At 40.8% G+C, this 13858-nt stretch overlaps 1 long non-coding RNA gene across 1 annotated transcript in view; it reads left to right on the forward strand.

The window, feature by feature from the left end:
* Nucleotides 1–13858, forward strand: part of LOC131418897 (uncharacterized) — a 44578-nt gene that overhangs the window by 11946 nt on the left and 18774 nt on the right. The window lies entirely within an intron of this gene.

Below are 13858 nucleotides of genomic sequence, written 5' to 3' on the forward strand. Positions count from 1 at the left end.
GCCTTTTCATCTGTGCTGTGAGACAAATGGCTACATGTGGTCGTGACTGGCCAGCAGGCTAAGCTTGTTCTGAGTGTGGATAACCGAATAAGAGGGACTGAGGTTAGCTTTTCTTGAGAACAGGAATGTAAGACCATGAGCTGGAAGGAACACTACAGAATGTAATCAATTTATTTTAATTAAAAGGAATTGGCCAGTACAGCCATGATCATAGCAGCATTATTCATAGTAGCCAAAAAGTGAAAGCAACCTGAGTGTCCATTGATGGGTGAATGGATAAACAAAATATGGTATTTACACTCAACGGAATATTATTCAGCCTTAAAAAGGGAGGAAATTCTGTCACATGCTACAACATGGATAAACTTTGAGGATGTTATGCTAAGTGAAATAAGCCAGTCACAAAAAAACAAATACTGTATGATTCCACTTATATGAGGTAGAGTAGTCGGAGTCATAGAAACAGAAAGTAGAATGGTGGTTGCCAAGAGCTGGAGAAAGGGGGAAATGGGGGGCTGTTGTTTAATGAGTACAGAGTTTCAGTTTTGCAAGATATAAAACTTCTGGGGATTGGTTGCACAACAATGTGAATACAGTCATGCGTTGCTTAACAACGGGGACACATTCTGAGAAATGCATCATTAGGCGATTTCATCATTGTGTGAACTTTATAGGGTGTACTTACACAAACCTAGATGGTACAGCCTACTACACACCTAGGCAATACAGTACTAATCTTATGGGACCACCATTGACTATGTGATCTGTCATCGACCAAAACATCATTATGTGGCACATGACTATATATTTAACACTACTGAACTGTATGCTTAAAAATGGTTAAGACGGTAAATTTTATGTTACGTATATTTTACCACAACAAACAAATAACATTCCCTAATAATGATCAGTGTACTGAAAATAGATCTTAAACCAAAATAATATTACTGTTGCAGAACTCTGAAGAAGTGTTTACAATCTCTCTTTATGTGGGGAATTGCAAACTTAGATTTTGTTATTTTTCTTAAATATAGAGTTAACTTATTACTCTGAGTTTATGATACATCTGTAGGGATTAAAGGGGTTAATAATTGTACGTGTGACATATGGAATATATAACACATTTAAGGAATTTAGCATAGTAATCATATAATAAATAAATTATTATTAGTTATTATTATTATTAATAGTTAATTATTATTGCTATCACTCTTGAAAAATAAGACATTTGGAGAAATGCAAAAAAACAAAAAAAGGACAATTTGCCAGTTCTTACATAGAAATACATAGTTTCTCCAAATTAATGCCACCTAACAGTGACAACTATCACCAGAACCTCTTTCAGCTCCAAAACTCCACAAACTTGTGGTGATTATACAACAACTGCCTCCACCTCTGACTGCACGGTATATTTCTGAGAGACTGGCTTTTTAACTACAATTCACACAGGCAGGATGGGAGTCTTTATGATACTTGCAAAAGGTGGTGGTACCATACTGATTCTAGAGCATCTGGAGACAGGGACCATGAAGAATTTTTTAGGCTGGATTTTGCCTGCCATTGGCTCTCCATGCAGGAAGCAGCACAGTGTGGGGAGGCTGGGCTGTCCTTCCAGTTCTTACTGGCTGGGGGGCATGGTGCACAATTCAACAGCTCTCTGAACAATTCACTTTTCTCATCTGTGAAAGGATAAGGTTGGACTAGATGAACCTTGTGTCTCTTCTCATCCTGTCCCTACTCCTTCTTTAGATATACCCCCAGGGGTTTCTGGGGACTGTCATCCATAGGGTCATAGGTATGCCTATAGGGTCACATTAATTAGAAAGAGTTTGGCCTTAGAAAATTTTACTTGGATGAAGATAACCTGTCAATTGTGCTTCAAGACCTGTCTGGATTGGATACAAACATACAAATGATAATATGAAAACCAGAACTGTCTTTCTGGATAATTTAATACAGAATTATGCTGCACCTTCTGTACAGACTAGTGAGTAGAATGAGCCTTCCTAGATACACAGCCACTTATCTGCAAATCTAGGTGGAAATGCAGATCCAGCTCTTCACACCCCAGTAAACTGTGACACGGGGGAACTGTCTCATAGTTGCGTCTTCACATTCCTACAAGAGCAGTAGCTCCTTCTGGAATGTATTCCTTGATGGACTTCGTTCATGGCTAATTAGGTGTAAGATTGTTGAAATTTTGTGTGTGATTAAAAGTCACTGAATAATAGATTAGGAAGGAGCCGTAAGAAACTGTCTAGTTAATCACGTCACAAAGGCGGAATGTCTTAGTGTGGTTCTCCCCAAAGCAAGCCTACGAGATCTCAGGTGCAAATAGTTTATTTGGGAAATGGACCCAAGAAGCATGAGTGAGGGAATGGAGAGAGTGGCAGGAAGGAGAAAAAGCCAATATGGGCATATTATCACAGCTGCTGCTGTGGGCAGTGGGAGCTCGATTGCACCGGTGTTCTGAGAAGCACATGGGAGGTCTCCAGGACTGTCCTTTGGAAGGCTGGGAAGCCGAGGCATTTCTCCCAGTTCCCATGCCTCATTGGTTGAGGACTTCTAAGCCAGCTTAAACATGGTCTGAGCGGGCTCCTGCACTTTCTGAGGAGATCCCGAGGCAGGAAAGCAGAAAGTTGGCCTGAGAGTCATAGAACTTTCTGCCCAAACAGTCGCTGCAATCGGAGGTGGGCTGAGGGCATGTGAAATGGGCACCAAGAAATCACCAATTGTCCTTTCTACCCTTTGTCTTTGTTGCTTGGACAGGAAAGGCAGTGTAGTGTAGAGGTTAAGCCCGTGGGTCTATATCAGAGGGTCTGGGTTTGAATTCTGGTTCCACTAAGTTTACCAGGCACATGATCTTGAGCAAGATACTTAACCTCCCTAAGCCTTGGTTTCTCATCTACGAAATGGGGCTACTTTAATCTTCCTTGAAATGTTGTGAGGATGGACTATATCACCCAGGTGGAGCGCTTAGCATCCAGATTTGATTTTCCCAGGGCCTCAGAGTAACTTAGAATGAGTTCATGAGAAAACTTATTGTGTAAGCTTTTTAGTCAAAATCCTGAATAAGCTCAGACCAATATGTTAGTACTGGAAGGGATTAATGGTCTTAACTGATGACGTGGAAGTAAGACTTTTCACCCACTCATCTAGGATGATTTGTTGGATTCTGTAGAAGATGAACCAGATGACTTTTTCACTAGATTTTCATTCTCACCTTCCTTAGGAATCTACTAGTTTCACTGTTGATGACATTCCTTCAAGAAACTATATCCAACGAGTCCTGTGACGTGAAGAGCTGTCCTGAAGGTCTTGCCACAGGCCCCTTCAGTCTCACCTCCAAAATCATTCTTGCTATGGGAGGTGTCTATACCTTAAGGAGACGCACCTGGCCTTTGCTACTAGATGTTTTGATTTTGTTTATTGTGCAATAAGCATTTTCCTGTGTTTGTGGGGGAAAGTGAATCCGGAGGGACTGGTAGGAAATAGGCAAGGCTAATGTCTCTCTGACCATAGACCCCTTGCAGAAATATTGCAGATGTTAGTGATTGATGTCAAAAGCCCAAATTTAATTTTGAGCCTGGAGTTCCACAATTTTTCCTACGTTGGGAGTTTTCATGATGGAAATTAGATACGAGGTGTTCTGTTAGTTAAGGAGCATTTTTGCATTATGCAACTGCTTTTGATTGTAGTGAGTGACTGAGGGACTAGGGCTACCCAAGGAGGAAGAGAAAAGCTATGACCCTGCAAAGCCTGGGAACATGCTGCTGCATGTCTCCTTGCTGAGCTGTTCTGCAGTTTGGCTTATATTCCTTGTTATTTGGTTTAAGACCACAAATTAAAAAACAAAGGACATGGAGAAGACTGTGAAATTCCTGAGTATGTGGAATGAAACGTTTGCGTTTGTTTGGTCAACTTTGATCAATGGATATATACATTTTAGATTATGATAATAACATTTACTTACAATTATGAAATTCCTCTACTGTTGGTTACCATGTCTGAAACTCTCTAATCTTAACCTCAATACCTCCCCCTTCCACTAAAACAACTATTTTAATATCACAATTTTTGATAAACCAGGTTATTTTTAGGAATCTACATATCACTTTACAGCAGAACAAACAGTACTGTTGGAAGCTTTAAGAATCTAGTTCTGAATGACTATGAGCGCTTCAATCTGTTCTCTGCATTTTTTTGTTGTTCCCCATGATCCTGCCATGTTTATCACCCATTTATGAACTCTGTTACCATCATGGTATGTTAAAGGTTAGTGGTGAATTGATCTGTATTCTCGTGTTGACAGCCATTGTTTTCCATATAATGCACACTCACTGATCTGAATATGTTTTTAGTTTCTGTCCACTGTCTGCTTAAAGCAAAACAGAAAGAGAAGAGACTGAAGTAACAGAGGTTGGGGAAGCCATGGCTGCCATGATGGGTAGCGTTGTAAGGGGATTTATTTCTGTTGATGATCCTGAGCTCTGGAGGGGAAGGCAGCATGGAGTGAATGAACCCCTGGGAAGGTTTGAGCACCTACTATGAGCTCAGCACTGTGGTATAGGATGGATAAGAAAGCACCAGAGGTCTATCTTCCATGACCTTAAAATCTGGGTGGGGAAACACACAACACACACTTGGTGAGTGGTTAAGCCCCTGTTCAGGGCTCTGTGGAATTGAGTCGGAATGAGTGATGCACTGCTAGAGCCCTAGGAATTCAAAGGCAGGAGACTCACTGTGGGCTGCTGGGCTCAAGCAGCACCGTGAAGGATGAGTAGAGTACAGCTGAGTACAGGCAAGATGACCAGAGAGCAAATTCCCTGGGAATGATTTTTAAAGAAGTGATACAGTCTGGAATTTTAACTAAATGAGTTCATCCCATTGAAGGTGCACAGCAGAAGGCAAATCAAATCCTTGTGCATAGGGTTGTTTCAAAGGAAAAATAATCACCCCTCTTGTATTGCTTTATCAGCAACTGGCTAATGCCAACATGACACAGAAGATTTTGACTTCTTCGGATGTATTTGGTTTCATTGGCCTTCTACAGATAAGGTGGGAGATTGGAAATATTGCTGTTCTTCTGACAAGAGCATTTTTTCCCATGGCCAGTTCTTCTTGAAATGACACTTCTTTCTTGTTTATCCATGGCTGGAAAACTCCTACATGCATATGGGCTTCTTTGAGGATGACAGCAAGTGTACTTGGAGAGAGGTTGTTCATGAGCTAAGAACTCTATCCTTTTATTTGGATTTTCTTATGTAATATTTTTCTTTCATTGACTGCATTTTTACTTTTTCTTCTCTCCTGTACTTTTGCTCTGCTTGGTGATGTAGGCTACCTTGGATTTTTGGCTTCTTCTCTAATTCCATTTTTAGGAGAATTATCATAGAATTTCTCATGTATGGGACATAGTTTAACTTTTCTACCTTTACCTTGTCAAGTCTGAATTTCTGGTCCAAAGCAAAATGCTACAGCCACTTTGGAAGACAGTTTAGTGATTTCTTTCAAAACTAAGCATTCCCTTACCATGTGACTCAGCAGTCACACTCCTTGGAATTTACCCAAAGGAGTTGAAAACTTATCTCCACACAAAAATCTGCATATGGATGTTTATAGCAGCTTTATTCATAATTGCCAAAACTTGGAAGCAACCAAGATGTCTTTCAGTAGGTGAATGGATAAACTGTGGTACATCCAAACAGAATATTATTCAGCACTAAAAAGAAATGAGCTATCAAGCTATGAAAAGACATGGAGGAAACTGAAATGCACATAACTAAGTGAAAGAAGCCACTCTGAAAATGCTATATACTGTGTGATTCCAACTATATGACATTCTGGTAAAAGCAAAAATATGAAGACAGTGAAAAGATCAGTGGTTGCTAGAAGTTGAAGGAGGGGGGAGGGATGAATGAGGGGAGCACAGAGGATTTTTAGGGCAGTGGAACTTCTCTGTATGATACTATAATGATGGATATATGTCATTATAAGTTTGTCCAAATCTGTAGAATGTACAACACCAAGAGGGAACTGTAATGTAAACTATAGACTTTGAATGATTATGATGAGTCAATGGAGGTTCATCAATTGTAACACATGTATCACTCTCGTGGGTGATGTTGATAATGGGGGAGGCTATGCAAGTGTAGGGAAAGAGGGTATATAGGAAATCTATATCTTCCTCTCAATTTTGCTGTGAGTCTAAAACTGCTCCTAAAAAAATGTAGTCTTTAAATATGAAAAAAAATCCAAGAATGTCACAGACTTGAAGAAATCTGGTAAATAGACACCTCATATAAGCTTTGACAATCATGTTATGATTCATGTCTGTACATGATGGCTTATCCAAATGTCTTGAATTTCTTAACTCACATTTTACTTTCTAAACAAAGTTCTGGCTAGATGTTTTCTCAGCAACTGATTCTTTTTTAAAGGAAGGGGACAATAAAGATATTATTTAAAAACTCCATTATAAAAGCAATATATGCTGTGCAGCTCAAGGAGTAGTAGTTCAGGAAGAAACCCCTCAAGCGGCAAGTATATAACTCACACTGCACTTCCACTGTTTATTGGAAGGAGGGTTGAAAAGTGTCTACAAGAATTGGATTTAATATTTGTAGTTAATAAACTTTACTTTGGTTTTAAATATCTGTAGAATGCAAAGTATATTAGGTTTTAGGGTGTAGATTAAATATTAGATATTTTCTACATAGAAATGGCAAGCCAGGTAGAGTACAAGTGGGCATGTGTATTTATCCAGAGAAGCATGTACAGTCTCTGCATCTGTCCGGTGGGCCTCAGAGGAGGACCTCAGCTGTGAACCCACAGTGAGAGATGCTGGAGGCGGGCCATAAGGGAGAGGGGCGGTGGGGTGAGGGAAAGAGAGGAGTGGGTCAGTTTGCAAGCTGGACAGAGAGCCTGAGGGGACAAAAAGAGGAGGATTGGCAGATGTTAGCTCAGGGCCGATCTTCCTCAAAAAAAAAAAAAAGGAAAGAAAGCACCAAGAGAGCACCATACAGAGAAAGTCAACCCTGGGATTGCCACCCCTGTTTCAAAAAGAGCAGCTCTGCTTCATTTCCTGGCCCCCTTAGGAACTTGGGCCCCCTAAAGCACTGGGGAAGAGACTCTGTGACTGAGCCCTGGACCCAGAAGCTGCACATTAGAGTGACAGGAGATATGGGCAATTGACTTAATCTCCCTGGCCTCCAGTTCTGTATCTTTCCCGTGAAGAAGCTAGACTGAAGCAGAGAGTTTTCAAATTTCTCTTTTTTAGGAGTTGTCCTTTTGTTTTTCGCAATTTTGAAATAAAAGATAAACTACTTACATAGAAACATTTTAAAGGATGAGAAACAAAACCTTACCAGCATCCCAGAAATTTCTTCTAGCTCCTATCCTGAGTCTTGATTACAGCCTTCTCTCACCTCCCAAAAGAAATATTCTTCAGACTTCTGTGATAATCATTTACTTGCTTTTCTTCCTAGTTTTATTGCCTGTATGTGCATCTCTAAACAATATAGATTAATATTGCCTGTTTTAAAACTTTACAAAAATGGAATAATTCTGTGTTTTCTCCTGTGTCTTGCTTCTTTCATACAGCATTGTGTTTGCAAAATTCATCCATGTTGTGGCACAAACCTCTGGTTTATTATTTCCACTACTGTATAGTTCCCCGTTGTAAGAATTCATCATGATGTATCGATCCATTGTACTAAGGATGGACATTTGGGTTGTTTCTGGTGGAGCCACTATGGACGAGGATGCTGTGAACATTCATATATGTGTGATCTGGGGCACACGTGTACAAATTACTCCAGGACACATGCCGAGGAACAGAAGTGCTGGTCACAGGGTATGAACACCTCAAACGGTTTTTCACTGTGGTTATAGTAGCTCTTTTCCTCCCTGAATAAAACCTGATGCACAGGGCAAGGAAATGAAGCAGAGCTGCTCTTTTTGAAGCAGGGGTGGCAATCCCAGGGTTGGCTTTCTCTGTATGGTGCTCTGTTGGTGTTTTCTTTTTTTTTTTTTTGAGGAAGATCGGCCCTGAGCTAACATCTGCCAATCCTCCTCTTTTTTTGCTGAGGAAGACTGGCCCTGGGCTAACATCCATGCCCATCTTCCTCTACTTTATATGGGACGCCCCCACAGCATGGCTTGCCAAGCAGTGCGTTGGTGCGCACCCAGGATCCGAACCGGCGAACACTGGGCCACCGCAGTGGGGCGCGTGCACATAACCGCTTGCGCCACCGGGCTGGACCCCCTGTTGGTGCTTTCGTGTGGGTCTAACACACCTTGTTCTGCAACATTCTATTTGCTTCTATATTCTCTATGTTTCTTTGGAAGACAATGGATTCTGTGATTTCCCGTTCCAAGAGCAAGGAGAGCTCCTGACCTTCTGACCCCTCAAACAGCATCTCTACTCAAGATTATTTTAATTTGGAAACCTAAGATTCTACTTTTAAAATAGGTATTTCCTTAGACCCTCCCTAAGGAAATTCCTATCCCATAAATAACTAGAAGATTTTTTAAAAATTGCACAAGATACTCCCTCTTGGGCCTATCTGCCCTTATTATGATCCTCAATTAGCTTGACTTGGGTCTTGGTTGGAAGTAGAAAAATTATATCCAACAGTTATGTAAGGAGAATAGCTGAAAGCAATTGGATTAAAATATTCAAGCGGTTTAAGCCCAGAGAGGATGAATCAAAATATTGAGTACTGCTGGAGGTGTAAGGAGCATATTTGTATAGCATCTGATGTACTTGGATGTTGACTATCTTGTGGTCACAAAGCCACGGTGGTGGTTTAAAATTTAGAGGGAATTCATACTGTTAGGAATTATTATCCCTACCAAAATGGCAAAGCATTGAAATGGAGACTTTTTCCAATGCTGTCCTTTGCCAAAAGCGTAACACTAAAGCAGGATTGATGCTGGAACAGTCTGGGCAGTAGACAGGCCAATGCATGTAATGCATATCATTAAAAATAGTTAGCACAAAGAAATTGTTGTTCTTATGCTTCGTCCAAGTCAGACTTAGGAGCTAATTAAGTATAAGCTCCTTCTTTTTTTTTTTTTTCCATGGCCATATGCAGTTTTTGAATTCTTATAACACAAACTGTTTTAAAGAAGAAGTTAAATACAGAATGCATTGAGTTTGGTAGAGAAAGTTTAAAGGTCTGCATTTTCCCACCAAAGCTATTTAATATCAGCTGCAGAGTGGGTGTGTGTGTGTGTGGAAAGGTTGTGACCTCCCTTATTTTTACAACCATTGCCATGATTTCATAATACTGGCAGCAGTCACCCAGAGTGAAGAAGTAGACTTTATTACAGTAATTATATGCCAGAATGTGGGTATTAAAACAGAAAAACTTTTCTCCTGATAATAAATGTCAAGGGAAAAATGACTTACCCAACAAATAGCCCTTCATCAGTGTTTTTAATGTATTAATGGCCTCAATGAAGACCAAGATGTGTCCATAGGGTAGAAGCTTAGATTCCATATAGCCTTTCGGCGTTTTTTGCAGAATGGTTAGGTAGGGCGGTTGAAGGAGAGAGGCATGTTTTAGCAAGTTTGGTTTATTTTTCTCCATGGCATAAAGTCAGATATATTTTCACTTGAGCAGATATAGCTATTGTTTTTGCAGATAGATTATGACCATAACTGAATTCGTCTACTGTTTCTGGATCACTTCTTTGCTTTTCTCTGATACGTTCTGGTGGGTTTCTGAGAGCTGGGAGAAGTAATGCAGCACGAGAATTTTATCTTGAAATATGGTAGTTTGCTGACTATTAAAAAGAAAAAGCCCCAGTAAGGACAATAAAAGGCCTGAATAAGTATGAGAATGTGCAACTTTTTGAAAAGAGCCATATTCTGAACTATAGGCTTGTGGCTACTAGAATATACTCATAAAACATTAATTATGGGGTTTATTAACATATCTTTGAAATAGTAAATATGGTCTAAATGCAGAAAGTATACATCAGGAAAACATTTAATCCACTCTGCAATTGAATTTAGTAAAGGCTGATTAATTCCAAGAAATGCTACAATTATAGTATTTTTTATCTTTGATTTCAATGGACTTTGAAGTGAGCAGCTGGACCTTTCTCCAAAGTGCCCTGTTAGCTGGCATAGATAAAGTAGAAAATATGCAGAAAGTCAGTAGCAAAAATCAGAGCAATGTCTGTGTTCCCAGTCTCCGTCATGTAAGAGTCTAGAGATCACGCTTTTCTTGGATTTTTGGCCAATTGCTCAAGCCATACATGCTATTTGACGGTGACCTTGGACTTTTCTCTGAATACCAATGTTTATTCCTGCATACAGTTGGTGCTTGACAGATGCTTGGGGATGATGAAGATGATTTTCAGTTTGGGGCTTGCTCTAGCTCTCTGCTCGGCCACATGGAAGGACTTGGGTTCAGAATCTCCTGAAGTGAGTTGATTGTTGATGGTGACCTGGGCAGCATCTCAGAGGAGCCCTGCACGGGGAGGTATCAATCACTGGCTCACAGCAGCCTTAGGTGCTTGCCACTCCCACTCAGCTTCATTGCTCAAAATCCAGACCAGTCCTCCCTCGGAACATGACACTGATTCCTCTTCTGTGTTTTCTCTGTTCTCCGCAGTGGGTTTGTCTTTAACAATGAGCCATTCATGGGCACCCAGGGAGCTACCCAGGACCAGGGAGACGGTTGCAGGCCCTGCAGGCTACTGGCCATGCTCCAGTCCAGATATTCTTGGGAATGTGGAATTATGTGAATCAAAGGGAAATAAATCTTTTGCAAATGTTAATACAAATGGCTGTGGGAAGGTCTTGGTGCTAAAAGAGAGGATGAGAATTCTTGGTGCCTACTGAGTTATTTTTTGGCAGGGAGTAGTAATACTAGGTTGCTATGGGAACGATGAAGACAAAATAATAGTCATATTTTTAATGGTTGCTCTTACTGTGTCATCTTCAACCGCCCTAGGTTGAAAAAACTTCTATTTGAATAATTTTGACTGCTCATGTCTCATGTTTTGTTTTTCTTTTATATTTAAATTTGTAAACATATCTTGCTAAATCGGCTCATGAATCCAGCTGTACCATATTTTCTTTGAGCATAAACAAATCATTACTTTTGAAGTTTACCCTTTTTATTTTTCTTCTTTCTTTTTTTTTGTGAGGGAGATCAGCCCTGAGCTAACATCTGTGCCAATCCTCCTCTTTTTGCTGAGGAAGACTTGCCCTGGACTAACATCTGTGCACATCTTCCTCCACTTTATATGGGACGTTGCCACAGCATGGCCTGACAAGCAGTGTGTTGGTGCGCGCCCGGGATCTGAACCCAGGCCACCAGCAGCAGAGTGTGCGCACTTAACCACTATGCCATGGGCCGGCCCCTGAAGTTTATCCTTTTGGTTATAGTCATGCGCTGCTTAACAATGGGGACACATTCTGAGAAATACATCATTAGGTGATTTCGTTGCTGTTGAACATCATAGAGTGTACTTACACAAACCTAGATGGTGTGTCCTACTACATACCTAGGCTATATGGTACTAATCTTATGGGACCACTGTCGTACATGTGGTCCATCGTTGACCAAAATGTCATTATGCTGTGCACGACTGTATATGCTTTCTGTGTCACAGGTTTAAATTAGAAGAGGTGCACTCCGGGAATCTGAAATTCTGTGTACTTTTCTGATGAGATGGAGAGAGAAACTGTGCAGCGTGCGGCAAAGGCTGGCCGACCTGGACAAAAGCTCCCCTTTGCCTCATCTAGCTGTGCCACCTCAGGGGGTTAAGTAAATGCCCCTGAACTAGGTTTCTGCATTTGTAAAAAGGGGCTAATTACATCATCACTGAGGTGTTGCGAGCCCTAAAGATAATGTATGTAAAGTCCTATTACAGAGATCATGAATACCCGGCAAATGTGATGCCAGTTCCTCATTCTATGTCCATGGCAGAAATCACAACTCAATCCTTTTCTTTAAGCTGAGGCAGCCTCAGACTCCTTTTCAACACACTGCTCCAGGTAGCCATTACCAATCTGTCAGGGCGGCATGCGAGATTTGCCAAAGCACAATCCTTGTGACTTGACAGACATTCCATAGGTGGTAGTTCTTAATCACCACTATTCTTGCTATTATTATTATTAACAGGAGGTTATAGATATGATAGGAGACACAGGCAGCAATTTTTTGCTTTTCCCATTATAATTCAGCTTGTATCCAAAATCAGTAGCATTGGATATAGCTGATCACTCACCTGACTTGGGAATACTGGTCTCTGATCTTGGTATTCCTCTCTGGTCCCTTCCTCCACCTTCTTTGCTGGTACCTCCTCGTCTCACCCTCCTCCAAACATTGGAGTGTCTCAGGGCCCTTTTTTTTTTATCTACCTTCACTAGATGATCTCATGCCTTTCAGTATTGTCCATATGTTAACAAGACCAACAGTTACATCTCCAGGCTGGATCTCTGCTCTGAACTCTGTTGTATATTCAACCGCATTCTTGAGACCCATCTCTAATAAGATGTGTCTGTAATAGGATGTGTCTATTGACTGGATATCTAAAAGGCATCTTCAGCCCAATGAGGTTAGGGTTGAACTCTTGATTCATAACCCCCTCCCCTGCAACCCAAACCTACTCCTCCCATAGACTTCCTCATTCTAGCAAATGGCGGTTCCACTCAAGAGCTGCTCAAGTGGAAAACCTTGAAGTCATCGATTCTTCTCTTTTCCTCATCCAATTTACCAAGAAATACTGTGAGTTCTGCCTCCAAGAATCTTACTAATTCTTACCCCCTCTACCACTACCATCAGAGTCCAAGCCACCATCATCTCTCACCTGGATTATTGTAATAGCCAATAAGCTATAATTGTTTTTCAACACAGAGGCAACATGATTCTTTTAAATGGAAGTCAGATCATGTCACTCCTCTGTTCCATACCTGCCAGTGCCTTTCCATCTCACTTTGAGTACAAGTCAAAGCCCCTCCAAGGCCCAATAAGTCCCCACCCAATTGGCCTCAACCACCTTGCGGACATCATCTCCTTCCACTCTCCCCTCACTCACTCTGCTCTAGCCACACTGACCTTCTTGCTGTTCCAAGGATATGCCACTCCTGCTTGATGCCTTTGCACTTGTTGGCTCTCTGCTTGGAAAGCACTTCCTCCAGGTATACACAAAGGCTGCCTTCTAATTTCTTTCATCTCTGTTTATCAGCAAGGCCATCTTAAATATAATACATGGCAACTCCCTTCCCAACCTCTTCAGCCTGGCACCCACAGTCCTACTTCCCCGCTTTCTATTTCCTCCATGGCACATATCAACATCTAATATATTATGGCTTTACCTTGTTTGGTTATTAGAATGTAAGATCCAAGAGGGAAGGAACTTTGTTCCCTGCTGTGTCTCCAGCATCTAGAAAGTTCCAAACACATAGTAAGAAATTTTTGTCAAACCATTAAATGAATGAAACAAATGGCTCTAAAGCTTGAGTTTTTCTGAATTATTAATGGACTAGTTCTCTACAGGACCACATAGAATTTATACAACTTCTTACATTTGGTTAATTTTCAGCAATCTCATTATCTCAACATATTTACCACTAAGAGCAGAAGATCAACATAGCTACTGTAACCATGGGTAAAAATATCTGTGTTTGCTGTAGTCTTTCAGTACCCAAATTTGTTTATTTTTGTAAATAGAGATAGACTACACATGGGAAAGTGCTGAATGCTCCTAGCTGATTTCCTTGAGGCTGACAGACTTTGGGTGGTTATAAAACACAGGCGGATATTTAAAATTGCCTGGGTGCTCTCTGGCCATTTTTGCAGTGGACTGGGCTTAACTAGTGACTCCTGAATTT

This window comes from Diceros bicornis, chromosome 20, assembly GCF_020826845.1.
Source record: "Diceros bicornis minor isolate mBicDic1 chromosome 20, mDicBic1.mat.cur, whole genome shotgun sequence".
Lineage (NCBI taxonomy): Eukaryota > Metazoa > Chordata > Mammalia > Perissodactyla > Rhinocerotidae > Diceros > Diceros bicornis.